This window comes from Plectropomus leopardus, chromosome 9 (assembly GCF_026936395.1).
Source record: "Plectropomus leopardus strain MGB_pleo_1.0 chromosome 9, ASM2693639v1, whole genome shotgun sequence".
NCBI lineage: Eukaryota > Metazoa > Chordata > Actinopteri > Perciformes > Serranidae > Plectropomus > Plectropomus leopardus.
In genome coordinates, this window is record NC_142184.1 from 16173379 (window position 1) to 16190054 (window position 16676).

Below are 16676 nucleotides of genomic sequence, written 5' to 3' on the forward strand. Positions count from 1 at the left end.
GCGGTAGCTGACAATGGGGTGGGTGGGAACGCAGTGCAGGGGAAACTCAGTAATTGGTCATTCATATCTCTCGGCAGCAGTTTGAGTTGCAGCGCGGGTAATTAATCAGCTGTCGCAGTCAGTGCTGATCGTTGGATGTGAGGAGAAGCAAAGTGCAGGGTGAGTGAATGCAAACTTTTAGACCAAGTAGAATGAATGTTTCACTTTCACTGCACATGAGGTTCTACAGTGACAGCAACACGCTCTGCACACTGAGTGTGTTGTGCAGTGAATAACCACACAATATTTCAATAGTGTCAGAAAATGTATCTTGTGGTGGCAGATGTTTTTAATTGTGGCAGCCTGCAACTAATTAATGCATGTGAGGGAATTCCTGTCAAGTGAAAATCTCATCAGAGATAAGAAATACGTGAGATTGCTCACTCTTTAGCTGCTTTGATTTTTAGGAAAATAACAACATGTTTTATTCATTTTCTACACTTACCAGATGGGCATGAAAAGTTACTGTATTTACAAGCCCAATGTGGCATTTTATTTGCCCTTAGCAATCAGGCAATCCTTACTATTGAGTCCTGTTCATTGATCAGCCACATCTGTGTCATGACATTTTGTGTTAAAATATCAGATGTGTTTCAATTCACATTGTCAACAACATTGGAACAATGCTAACACATCATCCTCATTTTCTTTACAACTGTGTCTTTTGCTGTTATAGCTGACCGGGACCCTGCAACTAAGTCTTGTGTGACTGGCTCCCACTGTAGTCTGTTGTGCTAACCTCAGCACCTGTTGCTAATGGTGTACAGCTAAAATTTTCCAAGAGAACTTGTACTTTTGACACGTGGTTCTGTATAACCTGCATCAATTGACATATATAATCCACGTATTTAGAGTGCACTGAACCATGACACCCGCCCTTGACATTTCAGCATAAATACGCAAACTAATACAGCCCTACCAAGAACAGAGGGGTAACGAAACCCAGTACTAAACGAGCGACAGCACTACATTATCAAAGGCTGCAGTTTTTCTAATCTCTGACATTATCGGTCCTTTAATCAGCACTTTTTAATGTTTTGATTTAATTTGGTATCATCCTGCAGCCTCTCCAATGCAGGAGGTTGATCTCCACACACCCACTTGTCACATTGTGAAGTCAACCAACAGCAGAGCAAAGTGGCCGCCGGAGAGGACATGAAGACAGATTTACCAGCATTGTCGGAAACTATACACTCAACTCTGCTCTAGAAACCACATTTAGTTATATTAAAATATTTAATAAGAATTGTGTTTTGATTTAAAAAATATATTTATATGTATATAATTTAGAAATCAATTATTTAGTGATGAAAAAGAAATCATAAGAGTATCGATTAAATACTGAACCAAAACCAAGAGTAGTATTCATAAAATCTGAACATGGGAAATATATCCAAAATATTCCAGATATCTTCTCATTAATCTCTAAACATGACTTTTCCATCTTCATGTCAGGTAAGCATTTTAAGAGAGGAGATAAAAAAAATTATCTTCTTTTGTCCTTGAGTTGTCTAGTACAGACTCTTGTATGAGTTGCTGGATCCAAGTCCAGGGAGGCTGTATGTCCGTTAACCAGGTGTGCTTCTGTTACTGCAGTCCAGGTTTAGTGCTGATTCAGGTAGGCATCAAGGTTTCCTGCTCAAGAATGAGCAGATGGTACTGTGGAACAGAAAGACAGGACACAGCAGCCTTGCAGACAGACAGATAAAGAATGGATGAAATGCATTGTGAGCATCACAGAAATCCTTCATAAACACATTCTCCTTTGTGCATCACATTGGACAAAGTGCAATTTAATCACAGTTTTACAATATGATAATGCCAACTTTACTGGTGAGTAATACTACTAAAATTTGTGAAAATATATAAAACTACCCATGCAGTAGTATCTGTATGAATATAGTTTTTCACAATACCGATATTATGTGAGTGCTTCTGATTGGCTGCGCCTTTTTTTTTCTATCTCCCTCTCATTTATTCCACTTGCGCAGCTCTGCACTAAATGGAGGCATATTTCTGTATTCAGATATATACATGAATAGATGCAATACTATTACAGTTGTCATTATACAGCATATATGAATTGAATTTTATAAGGCTGGCACATGAATTAATTTCCTGAGTGTGCAACCAAGGAATAAAGACTGATGTGAAGTCTTTTGTTTCTGTATTCTTTATGAATAACACTCCCAGTGGATTTTCCAGTGTGTTGTGAAATTGCATTCGAACGGACTTGGGAGCAGTAGATGCACACACACACACACACACACACACACACACACACACGCACACACACATGCACTCATGCACGCACCAGTCTGCCTTTGCTGGTGGCGAAAAAAAACTGTGCTTACTTGCAAAGATTAACCATGACATTTTGCTTTCATTTGCACTTCAAAGCCAAACCCGTGCCCCATCTCAATGCCATCCTGCAGAACTCCTTACATCCAGATATCCATTTTGTATCATGTCATATTCCCTTTGCCTCTTCACTGTTATCTTGCTGTCTTGGGCTTTCCCTCTTCAGTGCCTCAATCTTGCTCCTGTACACTGTACATAGTGTTTGAAATTAAAATTAGGAGTCCGCTCAGGATTGTGCAGCAAGGAGGAATAATGTAAAGAGGGCACATCACTGCATGTCAGGTGAAACGAATAAAAGGACAATTCGAAAAATAAGTGTAATATAAAATAAATACTGTCTGAGAGATTAAAATGTTTTTAAAGACATCCTACACGCAAGGAATTACAATTAAAGCCTGCTGTGTGAGGAAAACATCTGAAACATAAAAAGGCTGAGACTGACAGAGTTGTGTTGTGCATGTGTGTGTGTGTGAGAGAGAGAGAGAGAGAGAGAGAGAGAGAGAGAGAGAGAGAGAGAGAAGGGGGATTGCAGAGTGGAGAATGCATGTGTGTACAAGAGATTTAAGCAGAGAGGCAGAGCAGAGCAGCAGAGACTGGGGGAGAGAGTGGGAGCTGCAGGCTGATAGAGGAAGGGGGAGAGAGAAGGAGAGACCAGCAGCACAAGACAGCAGCACGTCTGTCTCTATCTGTCGCCTCTTGGATCTCCCTTAGCACAGCTGTCTGGCTGCTGCTGATTGTGAGTTGAATCCTCTCTCTGAGGCGCTGTGGGTGAGGGAGTGCCTGAGTGCATAGTAGTTTCCCAGTGGCTACCTGTGTTCAACTGCTCTGGTTGAAGGTGTTGCCACACATGGGTGAAGGTTTAACCAGTTTTGCTCCGGACTTGACTCAACACCCATGATCCCCAGCCATCTCTGGCATACCCTCTCATTAAGGTAAGCAGAAAAAGTGTTTATTCTACTGTTTTCGGTGTTGAAGTGGGACTTTCATTGTTTACTTTTGTTCTCAAAAGATGATTCATTCCTAACCCCAGTGAGTTTTATTATATAAGCAGGCTGTTAATTTAGAAAAATAGGCTTGAAAGTGAACAGCCCACTGGATCACATTGCATTTGTCCCAGGCTCTAGTTTCACTGTTTGTTGTGTCAGGTCTGACCTGCTTTGTATGTGTGCAAACGTCCAAATGGACTTATCAAGTGATGACCCCTATGCTATCTCTTCCCTGCCTCTTGTGTCCAAGTGATTAATGTAATAACATTATAACTCATGCTGTCCTTGCCTCAAAGTGTGGCAGCAGTTGAAGGCAGTTGGCTGATTGTTTTCATGTGGCTTAATCAGATTATGGGTACGAGTATTATCAGTCTGTGAGCTTCAACCCTTGTTTAAGCACATATGTGCAGAAGGTTAACTGAATATGTTGTACAGTACAGTAGTTAATTGAGTGAAAGTTACTTGGAATTAGCCATGTGGATTGTGTTAGCGATGACACAGCAGCCCTCTCCCGTCTCCATATATACACTAAACAAACTACACTTGGCTGGCATACATGGTACAGTAAATGTATGTTCAGTACTTCATATAGATATATAAGTGTGAGTCATCACATAAAGTGGATTTTAAACTGTTTGAAATCTTAACTAAACGGAAACAAAGTGGTTCCTTGTCCCACATGTGGCTTGCACGTGCCTGTTACTCCTCAGCTAAGAGGATGGCGGAAGTTGCAATGAAAGTGTGTGTAACTGAGACTAAAAGACAAACTGTAAAAATCAAATGTCTCTCAGCAGCTTTCTCAATATGTTTCCCTTTGAAATGTGAACTGTCTTAAAGCACTTTCTGCATCACTACACTGTGTGTGTCCTCTGGCTGGATCTGCTCTTACATGTTTGTTACTATGAAGTAAACGTTACCATGGACACTCAACATTAGTACTACTCTACGGGCATTAGCATACCTTTCAAAATGGTATAATTTACATCAAACTGTTAAGTATCTCAGCAGCTTTTCTACTTGTATTTTAGGGATTTCATTCATTCTAAGGATAATTATTTCATTTCAGAAACTCACTTTAATTGATTACTTCGCTGAACTACTGCCTGAACTGAATAGATGTTAATTTTTTGAATCTAATTGATTCTGCTTAGTGTTTATGGTGTTCACTTAAACTGATGTGCAACATAAAAGCATGGCTCTTGGTGCATAAGACACTCATTCAAATGTGATTGCCTTGAGGACTTTTGTTCGCTAATTAAATCAGAGCAGATCTTTATATGAGGTATTTAGTTTTCAAGCTTATGTAAAAACAAAGATTTCAGTTGGAGAAATCAAACCACTTGTGTGATTGCAATTTTAATAGTTACAAGATGAATGGCAGGACAAGAGTTGCCTGCATTACACAAAGTCATGTGATTATTTGGAGAGGATGTGTGTTCCCCTATTAGGGTTGAGGATCAGACATCCAAACATCCTATGCTGCTGATACTCTACACTGGCCCTCCTGGCCATAATAATAATAATCTTAAAGCCAAAATCCAATATCCAGCATGAGAGACGAAGCTTTGTCAAGCTCTGCAATAAGCATTGCTGGAGGAAATCTGTAATGCCTGCTGCTCTCTTCTAAATGTATTCTTGATTCACATGACGTTCAGGACCACAAAAAGAAGCCTGTTGTGTAGTGTAAGTTGTGTGTGTAACATTTCTTAGATGCTGCATTTATTATATGAGAAAACAACAACAATCGTGGGAAAATAGATTGAGAGTGACATGTACAAAGGTCCAAGCAGAGCTGACATGTAGGAGTACATGAGACAGACATCTGCTAGAATCCTCCGTGACTAAGGAAAAACAACCAAACGCAGCCGAGGAGTCTCTAATGCACCTGTCAATCATGTCAATCATCAGGGTTTCCCACACACTCATTGCTTTGTGGCAGTCCACCATGATTACAACATCTGCTGCAACAAATACTTTTTCTATTTTTGGACCTGGGCAAGTCATTAGGAGCTGCTGTTGAAATGTATGATCTGATCAGCTTTGAATCAATTGCCAGTTAAATTATCCACTTCATCAGTCACAAACTGCTGCTGAGGAAAAAAAGAACTTCCGCCTGTGCTTCATTCACGGATCTGCTCCCCCTCACCACCCTCTCTATCATCAACTACCGCCACACATACACTGTTGTTCTGTGGGAATTACTGATCACTGCTTGTGAACTGTGGTCAAAATAGGCAGCTTTGATCAAATATGAATCAAGCTTCTGTTACTGCATCACCTTAAGACGCTTCAAATGTTTTCAGAAACATATTTTAGTGTACTGTTTAGCTCTAAAATGAAAGAGTTGGTCTAGCTGATGGGCAGTGCTTGGTACTCTGTTTCAGGGCCGGCTCTACCCAGTTTGGTGCCCTAGGCGCCCTAACCCTAACCCGCACCTCCACACCCAAGAATGACACATAACGTGCTCACACATAATTTAGGAACATGTCACTGTTTATTTATTTGTAATGTTAATATATATATATATTTTCTAGACAGAAAACACTAAGTGAGGGCGCCAGTGGGCATAGAAAATTATTATTTTATTATTATTTTCCCTCGAGGCCAAGGCGGACTGGCGGTGTGGTGGCACCCCTCCAGCAGATGGTGTCCTAGGCGACCACCTATATTGCCTATGCCAAGAGCCGGCCCTGGTCTGTTTAACTGTATCCAACTCAGGGGCCAGGTCACAAACATTCTTATTACACAGCAAAACAGTGCACTAAAATATGTTTCTAGAAACATTTGAGGCGAGAAAAAGGCCATGCAGTAACATAATCTTGATTAATATTTGACTGTTATTTGACCGCAGTTCAATGGCAGTGATTGACATGATTACCAGCTGCTTTAGGGACTCCTCAGCTCTGATTGGTTGCTTTTGGTCAAATGCAGTGCATTCTTTGAAATGCCCTAGGTAGCACTAGGGGGAGGCAGAGAAACATGATTTTTTGACTACACAGACCCATTGTTCATGAGTTATGTCTTTTGAAATTCAGTGATTTGGTTTATTTTAAAATAATGCAAATAGAGACAGAGCTAAATACAGAGCTAAAACAAAGTCACTGCTGGATCTGGTACAAAGATTCTTTTTAGTACAGGAGTGTAGATATGGTTTAAGAGATGTTTGTAAATGTACTGTTCCAAAAGTTAAAAAAAGGGATTAAAAGGAGATGCATTTCTGTTGTTGGGGTTAGAGTTTGGAATAATACAGACTTAAATTTGAGAATGTGTAACTCACTATAGATTTTTAAACGAATAAGGCCATGTTTGAGAGTTACAAATTGAAATAGGTAGTTTTTTCCGCTCTTTTGTATTATCATTTTCTGGTGGGTACCTTAATTTAATGCAGGATTTTATGTAGGATAAGCATATATAAGCATTGTGCTTCTGCCTATACCTTTTCAGTCATTACTACCACACGTTATTTACTTTATGCTGTTATCTAAAAATGATATACTTATTGTACATTACAGTGTATATTATAAGTACTTATTTCTCCTTGTTGTGTTGTGTGTGATGGCTGAATAAAAAATACTACTACTATTACTCCTACTATATGTCTTTTTTTTTACTGTTGTGTGACAGTTTCATTTTATTTTTAAAAATGTTACCAGCAGCTTCAAGTCATTTACAAGCAGGATTGCCCAATATTTGATGATTACAGCATCTCAAAAGTGTGAATTTGGTGATTGTCTGTAATTGTAAATTGAGTATATTTGGGTTATAGACTGCTGATTAACTCTGGAAAACTGTAATAAGATTTTTTTCTCTGCTTTCTGCCACACAATGGACCAAATTAATAGTGATTAAATTGAGAAAATAATCATAAGATCAGCTGACAATGAAAGTAATCATTAGCTGCAGCTCAAATCGGAAGACATTCCTTTGGGCTCTGGTGAAATGTGATTGCAGTTTTTCTCTATGTTCTGACATTTCATTGACTTGTAATCAACAATGGAAATAATTGACTGTTGCCTTACATAGAGTATTATGCAAGTACGCATCCATGTGTGTTGTATGTTTGGGGCAGCTGTATGAATGCATGCCTATGTCCACTTTATGTGTCATTTGGCGCTTCACTGTGGAGGTGATATAACCCAGTTAGTCCCACTGTGTGACAGTATGGAGGTGTTATTGTAAGCAGCAGTTTCCACATTAGTGTGGGAGGGAAAGCGTTTTGCAGTGACGTGCCAGTGGGAGTGAATCCACTATTAATCAAGTTTATGGAACAGATGAAGGAGAACTCCTGTGTAGCTTTGAGTTAGTAAGTTGATGTTTTATATGACCTCTGTCCACTGGCTGTGTGTGTGGTGGAAACGTTATGTGTGAACCTGTTCCTGATAATACCTGTGTCCTTTTCTTGCTCTGGGCTCATGTTTGTTGTCATGTGTAGTTGAAACGGGGGGGATCAAAATAATTCAATCTATACATGGACTTGTGAAATATTTTAACATTCCAGAAAAATAGTCAAGCACACATTGTTGATCATGGTTAATGAGTGCGTCCATTCAAGAGCATTTACATGTGTATATGTGCATACATGATTACACACTCAGAAAACGCCTCCTTATCCTCATCTTTGCACCCAGACATGAATGGAAGGGGTCACTGACAGTGTGTAGGAGTACATAATGAATGAACATTCATTATAGTTTTGTGTGGGCAGATATTCGCAGATACACTTGTTATCTCAACACACTTTTGTAACACCACGCAGGGGGTGGTCCATCAGTACACTTATGAAACAAACCCCAGAGTGTGGACCTAGTTCAATTTCTGATTCATTCACTTTAACTGACACTGTGTCCATCATCTGAACTTCATCTTGTCACACTTTCTGTGGGATATTTGAGATTTTTTTAGAGTGAGAATGAATCTTTTTGAAAATTTAATGTTTAGAGAAACCAAAAAGCTGGTGTTTTTTTTTTTTTTTTTTAAATTTTTATTGAGATACTCGCTGTTAGCTACTGATCTTACCAAATGAATGAATTTTTCAGTTTGATGCACTTGGGATTTTGTAACTTAAGACTCTAACCCAGAAACTTTAGCACCATGTCCACAATCTCAGATTACAAAACAACTCATGTTACAGTGAAATGCTTACAGTGTTACCCTGTAGAGTCAAGTTTTTAAGTCAATGGCAGAGCAAACATGTGGGACAATGTTAGAAACTCCAACAATGTGTGTGTGTGTATGTGTCTTTCTGTATATATTGTAACTTAAACTGCAAAGTTCCAGATTGTGTTGTGCAGGTTACTGAGCTGTTTTGAGTTCAGCTTTAGATGTGGTAAGACATATACTTTAATGAGAAAAACACTGTTGTTAGCAAGTGAGAGAGAAAGTGCAATTCATGAGAAAACAAGTGATAATTCTTGTTTGAGAACCGGGGTACTGGAGCTTGTTTTCCCTTTTCTGCCAAGTTGGATCCAAATACTTCTGTTATGAAAGTATCAATGTGCAAAACAGGAAATGGTATCTAGTGTATAACTGTTGAAATGTTTGGTTTCTTAGCCGTTATCTTCAAGGAGATTATGCTCTATCAATTAGTTGCACAGCTGGATGTATCTTATAGTTTGGCTTGTAAATGGATACACTGACATGTTTTTGCTTTCATTTTGTGGTTTGTGCTGCAAATAATTGCCTGCTCATTAAGCAACATCACTCTCTGAGTCCATGTTGCTGCCTCTGTTAGTTTAATGATTATTTATCTCATTCTGTAAATATTTGGTTAAAGCACCAAAAGACAACCCTATAATATCAGCACAATATCAATATTAAGGTAGTTGGTCAAAAATATCATATTTGATTTTCTCTTCATCGCCCAGCCCTATCACAAATACTACATGTATGTCTGTGGTAAAGTAACCAAGATAGTACATTGCAATCCAACATCTTCACCTGAAAGCAGCAGATAAAAGGAAGCCAAATCATGCAGTCTAATACAACAGTTCTGACAAAAACACAAAGGTCATAATCTATGATTATTCTGAAGGCTGCAGTTTGTGGTGGTGTTAAACTGTACTGTGTTACACAGATATATTATCTTGTCCACTCTTTCATAACAGTAAGGGTAAGCTAAATAACAGAAACATTTCTCTGTAATAAAACTGACAAATAATATGTCCCACTCCAAATAATTAACAGGCAATTGGCCAACATCGAACACCAGCTGATCTTGTTCACCAAGGTCCTCCAGGCTGCAAAAGCTGGCCCATGTGTCCACTCTGCCTGCCATCCAACAACTCATGTCTGCCCTGCATCACTTCCTTTTGGAATTGGCCACTTACATTGCATATTTTCCTGATTTCCACTCTCCATTTTCCATATTTGTTTACCTTAGTTTCAATAAATGGCATTAGTTTTAAGTGACATCTATAGTGTTGACTCCCATCGTGTGTGACACACATAGTAAATATATCCTATGGCCAGAGGGTTCTGAATAATGCGGTGGTGATTCAGTTTTGTTGAACAAAGGAAGTTTTGGATGCCTGTGAAAAGTAAAAGGTTAGAGAGAAAAGAAGGGTTTATTGTGCAGGTGCAAGGGGTCAAGAGAATCAGTCATTTCCCCACTGTCACTGAGGGTCATCGCTGTGATGGGAACGGCTGGATGCAGCAAGTATTCCTGTTAATGTACAACATTCTTCTACCACAAGGGTGTTTGGTCCTCTGAAGATCTGGTATTACTGGCTCACTGCGTACTCATCATTAGTTTGTTTTCGCTGGTTTTTGAAGTCATAAACTGGGATTGAGGAAGCTGGACATGTGTTGTAAGGGGATGCATATTGTAAAACCAGAAACCAGCTTTTCCTACAAATAAGTTTTTTTTAGTTGGATTTCAATTAAGGAAATTATAAAGAGCTCAAGAACTTTGCCAATGAAGGAGACAATAAGTTCTCTCACATTTAAAGTAGGCCTGAACGGTGTGGGAAAATAATCATTTGGCATTCATTTTTTAAGACCAATATTGCAATTGCAATGATGTATGTGATTTTTTTTAAAATTCCAATAAATAAAGCCAATAATCCAATAAATCAATAGTGCAAGAGATACAACATTGTCTGTTAAATGGTTAACATGGTCATTTAGAAAACATTATTTTAAAGCTGCACAATTCCATCTTTGGTTCCTTCTTTGTAAAGCTACTATTCAAGAGTTAAAAATGCTTTCAACAAAGAGCCTTTGAGAACCCAGACATACAGCACAGAATCTGTGTTTTACAAAGGTGCCTTTAAATTTGAAAACCAATTTGTCCCCTATGTATGGGTGAAAAATGTAGCATTTAAAGCCCTTGTTCCCAATCCACAGCTTTGCATTGTGCATACCACTATACAAACTCTACCTCTTTATGTTTTCTTTTTGTGAAGGAGTAGTTGAAGGACATGAGAACAAACACACAAAGAAACCACAGGGATTTGTTTTCTTGCTCAACCATCAATCTTGTCGTTTTCCCAACACACTACTGTGTGTTTTGTACTGTAGCATCTTCATCATTCTGTGACTTCAGGGACTTGTACAATATGTTTGTGATTTTAGTCTTCTCCTGTCCATTTTGGTTTGTTCATGTAGTGTTGTCCAGTCTGCCTATACAGCTAGCACAAGCCATTTTTCTAATATAATTGGTATTTTCTGCAGATAACTTTGGTAATTTCAACTGTGTAATGCAATGCCATTCATTCGAGATACTACTTGAAAATAATCTTTTCTGTCATTTCTTTGTTTGCATACAGCTAAGAAATAGGTTCTGAATAAATTCAAATTGTGTATATTTTTGTTTGAATAATGTAGTAGTCTCAGAGATCACGCCGTAGATTTTATACGTTGTTTTTTAATGTGTGATAAAGAGGTGACAAATGTAGTGTGTTGCTGCTGCCTCTGGATGTAGTGTTAAAAATAGCTAATGGAGTGACGTCTGGTTCTGGGGCGTCTCCAGGACTTAGTTATGTAGTGGCAAAGTCAGTTTGTGGCTATTTTTGCTGTATATACAAGCACAACTATTAATAAAGGTAAGACCATAACCAAATGCTACACTCTGTGTGGCAAATCACATTGCTTTTTAATGGACTGTGCATTGTTACTGTAACCCTTTCTTGTGCTCAATGAGTGTAACAAACTGTGGGGGTGGGTTGGAAAATTTTATGGCCTCATACTCCATGTCATAGTGGTTTATGCTCCATTTTATATTTATTCACATAAAGAATAACAGGTTACAAGATGTTCTAATTACACTGCCCCAAAGAGATGCTGTCAGACACAACTTTTATAACAACCAATTCATATTTTACAAGTCCAAATTTGTGAGAATGGCATAATTTGCTGACATTTTATGTAATTATCTCATACTGAAGTCTGTCTAAAATCACAACAGCAGTGAGTTGCTCACATTTCCCATCATGTTGTGGCTGCTGAGGGTTAATTTCCAGCGAGCTGACAGATAACTGAGATCACGTTGTCAACAGCTGTGACCAGAACCTTCGCCAGAACTAAATGCTCTATAGAAGAGAACAAGTAATAACATTATATTAATTACACAGTCTGCTTGTTTTGCAACTGCAACTACTGATGGAATGAAGCATTTAGAGCATCCGTCCTGTTTCAGTGATTACATTCATTTCAGCATAGGAACTCATATCTGCACGTTTCTTCAATTTCTCACATGCCAAACGGGGATTGTGCGGATGCCACAGGTGTAGACTTCACTCTGTACATGTACTCCAATTCGAACTTTTGACTCGTAGCCAAATGCTCACTGGATCCAAATTTCTCTTAATGTTTCCCTGGATTTCATTTAATTTGTCTATTTTTTCTCACAGGAAAAAATGCATTGCACAAGCTCTGAACACTTCTGATCCCCCCAACCCCAACTTTCCCCTGCATTGACATTTAGAGGCTTCATATTGTCATACACATATTGAAGTCAAATTGATGTAATATTGGCACCCAGCAGTGGCGGGATATTAAAGTGTTCTGCTAAATGTTGCAGTTATAATTAGATAGAGTACTTAAATCTGCATCAATGTATGACATTAATATGACATGCTTTAATTTGTCTCAGGTTCATTAAATGCTGGCTTTGATCCGAGCTGAAGTGTGCAAGATTTAGGCTGATGTGGTGGCATCTGGCAGTGAACTGCAGATTGCAACCAGCTAAAACGTCATTGGCTGGAACTCCTTAAGTGTTCAGTGTTCAAGGAGTTTTAACTTAGAGCCGATTTATCCACAGATGCATGCAGCTTGTACAACACATGCTATTGTGTCATCACCTTTTTTATCTGATTAATGAAAGTCCAGATGTTCAGGAGGTTTTCACAGGAACCTGAGCCAGTGCTTGGCTTGTCTGTTCTGGGCTACCTCCTCCGACTAATTCTAATGACTAATTCTAAGGTAATGAGAACACAACAATTCTTATTTTCAGGTGATTATACAATAAAACATACTTATTATATTATATTCCATGTCTACTAATATTTCCCTCTAAATCCTAACCCCTTTTCCTTAAATTCAGACTGGGTCAAGTTAAAACAGAATCAATATCTCTGCAGTTTTTACCCCCCAAAATAACGCAAATGCAGTTACACAATCATGAAGAAGGTATGGATGAATGTATATGAAGACATAAAATAATCTACAAAAGATTGAAAAATGTAACACGAGGATGTTTGACTTGTCACAACAACCCTTTAAATGCGTTGTTGTGACAAGTTTACATCATTCTCCCAATCTGGTCTCTCTTCAATGAAGAGCCAGTTTAAAAATAAAAGTGTGATTCCAACAGTAAGCCCCAGCTGAGCAGCTGCTTTCTCCATGACTCTGAGGGACTGTTATGTGTGTGTCTAAACTATGTTGTTTGTGCGTAAGTAGACTACATCAATTTGTACAATGGGTTGCCTGTGTGCGCAAAAGGTGTGTGCTGACTTTAATAATAGGAAATTCAAAGCAGTTTTGGACGCTGTCTCAGTGTAGGCCCAAACCTCAATGGCTGGTCCCACACCAAAAGCATTGCAGTCAAACTGCTTTGACGCCTCTACTCTGAAATTGTTTCAATCCTGGAGCTTCAAATGGCAACCCAGTGACCAAAGCTGTTTTTTAACAGCCACAGATCCTGTTTGTAGAGAAATAAAATGAATAATATTTTTAAAAGAAATAAATCAATAAAAAAACAATTTATAATTACAACAAAAAAACAAGTTATAATATCCATATTAAGCAGGTTTCCAACATTATTGATATAGTAATGTATGGAAAGTTATGGAGGGTATCTGTAATCTACCAAAATTCTCCCTAAATTTCAACCTTTTCCCTAAATAATGCTGGCTCTGTGGGGTTGGCATTTCAAATCTGATGCCTGCAGTGCACTGAAGGAGTCTCATTTGATGTGCATCAATTAGCGCTTTCAGTGAGGGCCTCAAGAAATATGTTTTAAAGATGTCCTTGATTAAACATGACATATTTGACTGTAAATTAACATCTTAACAGCAAGTCATGAAACTATTCACCTCTGTGAACCCATACAGTATGTATACAGTGAATTGTGTAATATGTTAGAGAATGCGAAGCTGAATAATTGTTAAATGATGTTACACAGATGGGGTGATTTGTCTCAAAGCTGAATAGAGCCTTTGACTCTGATAGGGACATCTGCCATTTACAGTACCCCGAAGACAAATACGCTTTAACTTCTGTAGTGTGTGTGTGTGTGTGTGTGTGTGTGTGTGTGTGTAAAAATACCCATGTGTGATTATCTGTGAGCATGGTCATTCCCCCAGGGTAGATATTCTGAATGACAAGCAACCAAATGTCAGCTATCCTTATCCTCATGTACTGCTTGCATTATGTATGAGGCTGTCACTCCCAGCTTAAACTCTAAGAACAACATGAACAAGCTCTTACACACAACGACGCCACCACATTAATAAATGCATTAAAAAACACACAGAGACAGTTTTATACTGTAAATTCCATTGGCAAGGGTTTGGGCACCAATTTAAAAGGCTGTGTTCACAAAAATGTCTTTCTTAAGTCCTTTTTCAATTATAGCTTCTCTACCTCAGTATAGAACTTGCCATTTTAAGGTCTAACAAACTCCTGAAATGAAAATATTATTGAAAAAAAGCTTTAGCTGTAAATACATTGCTACAATGCATATACAATACACAACACATTGCTTTTTTAGTTGCAACAGTAATAGGAGTGCAGCGCACACAAATTAAGCATCTAAGTGGGTGATAAAGGACTGATAACTTTGCAAATAGATGACATTTTGATCAGGATCTGTCTCCTGCTGTGGGGTTATGACAGGGAGTACAGCAGCATGTAGGCTAAATCAACTCTTTCCTTTATGTCTCATGCACACCCACATATAATGACATGGATGAATTTTTATACTCCGTATTCTACCAGGATGACTAACACTAATCAAAAAGTTTTTTTTACTTAAAATGCATATTTAAAAAACACCACAAGGAGAAGTACTAATAGAGGTATAGACCAATTTAAAGTGGACACCATGGTTATGTCACATCAATTGTGCATAATTGTGCGCAAACCAGAGGCGAACGGTTGAGAAAGCCTACCTGGAATAAAAATGTCTTTTGTGACATTGAATGTCAGAACAGGAATACGGAAAAAGTAACCATTTGTATAGAAAACCATTGTCGAGGACACCATGTGAAGCTAATTGAAGACGTTTATGGTTGCTAGAATTTGATGTAAACGAATTGTAGACCATAGATATACGTACATACATTCTGATCTACATATAGTATAAAAATTAAAGTTTTGTCTTCAGTTAATTATGATCTTGATAGTTCGGCTATGATCACTGCTGGACACTTAGTGTGTATTAAGCTGACATGAGATGAAACTTTTTTTCTTATTGCAAGCAGATAATTAACCCATTAATATAAAAACTAGTCACTGCAATCAGTTGATAAATATAAACGTTATAGAGTTTTTAATCCAGAAAAGCTCTAGCTACAGTCCTTTTCTGCCACCAGTTCGGATCTGCCCACAAAATACGTCATCACTGCTTAAAAACACAAAAAGGGATTTACACTGTTCTTTACTTAAAGGAGCCTAATGCAACATTTAAAACACTAATATAGCAGTAAATCAATATTTGTTCCATAAAGACATAGTGGAAGAATAGCATCCTGAGCAGAAAATGAGCTAAATGAATGTAGTGCAGGTGAAGCTGTCCATGAGTTATTTTTTCCTCAGCAGTAGTTTGTAAATTGAGGGTACATAATTGATTTGTCAATCTGTGATCTGATTAGATCAGAATCAGATCAGAGCGATGGATGAGAAGAGGGGCTGCTGTGAGTGAATGCAAACTTTAAGACCCACTAGAGGGAGGGTGCCTGACTTTCTACCGCTCCGTCTGTGCCCCAAGTGCGCTCTGACAGTGTAGTGTGATAATGACCAAACAGTATATTTATTCCAATAGTGCTCCTTATGAGTAGTCCAGCTCCTAAAATCTAATTGTTGAGGTAGATGTTTTAATTGTGATGGTCTTCCACCAATAAATTAATGTGTGGGATCCCCTTCTAAGATGTAGCTTGTTATGATTCCCTCAGCTTGACTGAGCATTTTAGTTTCTTTCAGCTTGTTGCTTTGGTTTTGGCTCCATCTTACCTGTCTCATTAACCTTGTATCGAGCTGCAGCGGGCAGTAAGCTCTGATGAATTCTCTTTAAACTTACTACACAGCACCAGGCTTTTAGTTGCTATAAAGCCAGATAATCAAAGCAGAGCTAAAAGGAAAGTGAATTTTGGACTTTGTCAGATGGCCAGAAACATGACTCCAAATGAAAGCTAATGTTGCTCTGTGTCCAGGCCATTTGAGGATGGGATCTCTCATTGGATAGCCATTTTTTCTTTACTTGTCCTTTTTTAAGGTAAAGGAGGTAAAGGAGGAATATAAGAGTACCAGTCCTATTAAAAAGGAAACAGTCTCTTTGTTTTGGGACAACCCACATGACATTTTGTGCTTTGTAATTATATTGACTACATAGTGTATGCAAAACAGAGCATGGCCTGGATGAGTCTATAACACTAGATTTAGAAAGGATTGTTAGAGACTCCATCTCTGTCACTGCAAGGTTAAGGCCTAAGAGCTTGTTTGAATGTGGCCTGTGTTTGTAACAGAGGTAAAGGTTTTCATTGTGGTGCTGTAGTGGGAATGAGTAGGGCCCAATTGGAGTATTTTGTCCCTCTGTCCATGATTTCTTATGGCTGGCCTGTCCATGCTGAATGT

At 38.4% G+C, this 16676-nt stretch overlaps 1 protein-coding gene across 2 annotated transcripts in view; it reads left to right on the forward strand.

Annotated features, from left to right (window-relative positions):
• Nucleotides 1-16676, forward strand: part of opn7b (opsin 7, group member b) — a 130223-nt gene that overhangs the window by 47255 nt on the left and 66292 nt on the right. Inside the window, exon 1 of one of the 2 annotated variants that reach the window (XM_088082084.1) lies at nucleotides 3040-3332. The exons of the other annotated variant lie outside the window; for it this stretch is intronic. The gene's annotated coding sequence lies outside the window, so the exon portion shown is untranslated. Of the gene's footprint in view, nucleotides 1-3039; nucleotides 3333-16676 lie in introns of those variants that run through there. 2 annotated transcript variants of the gene reach the window in all.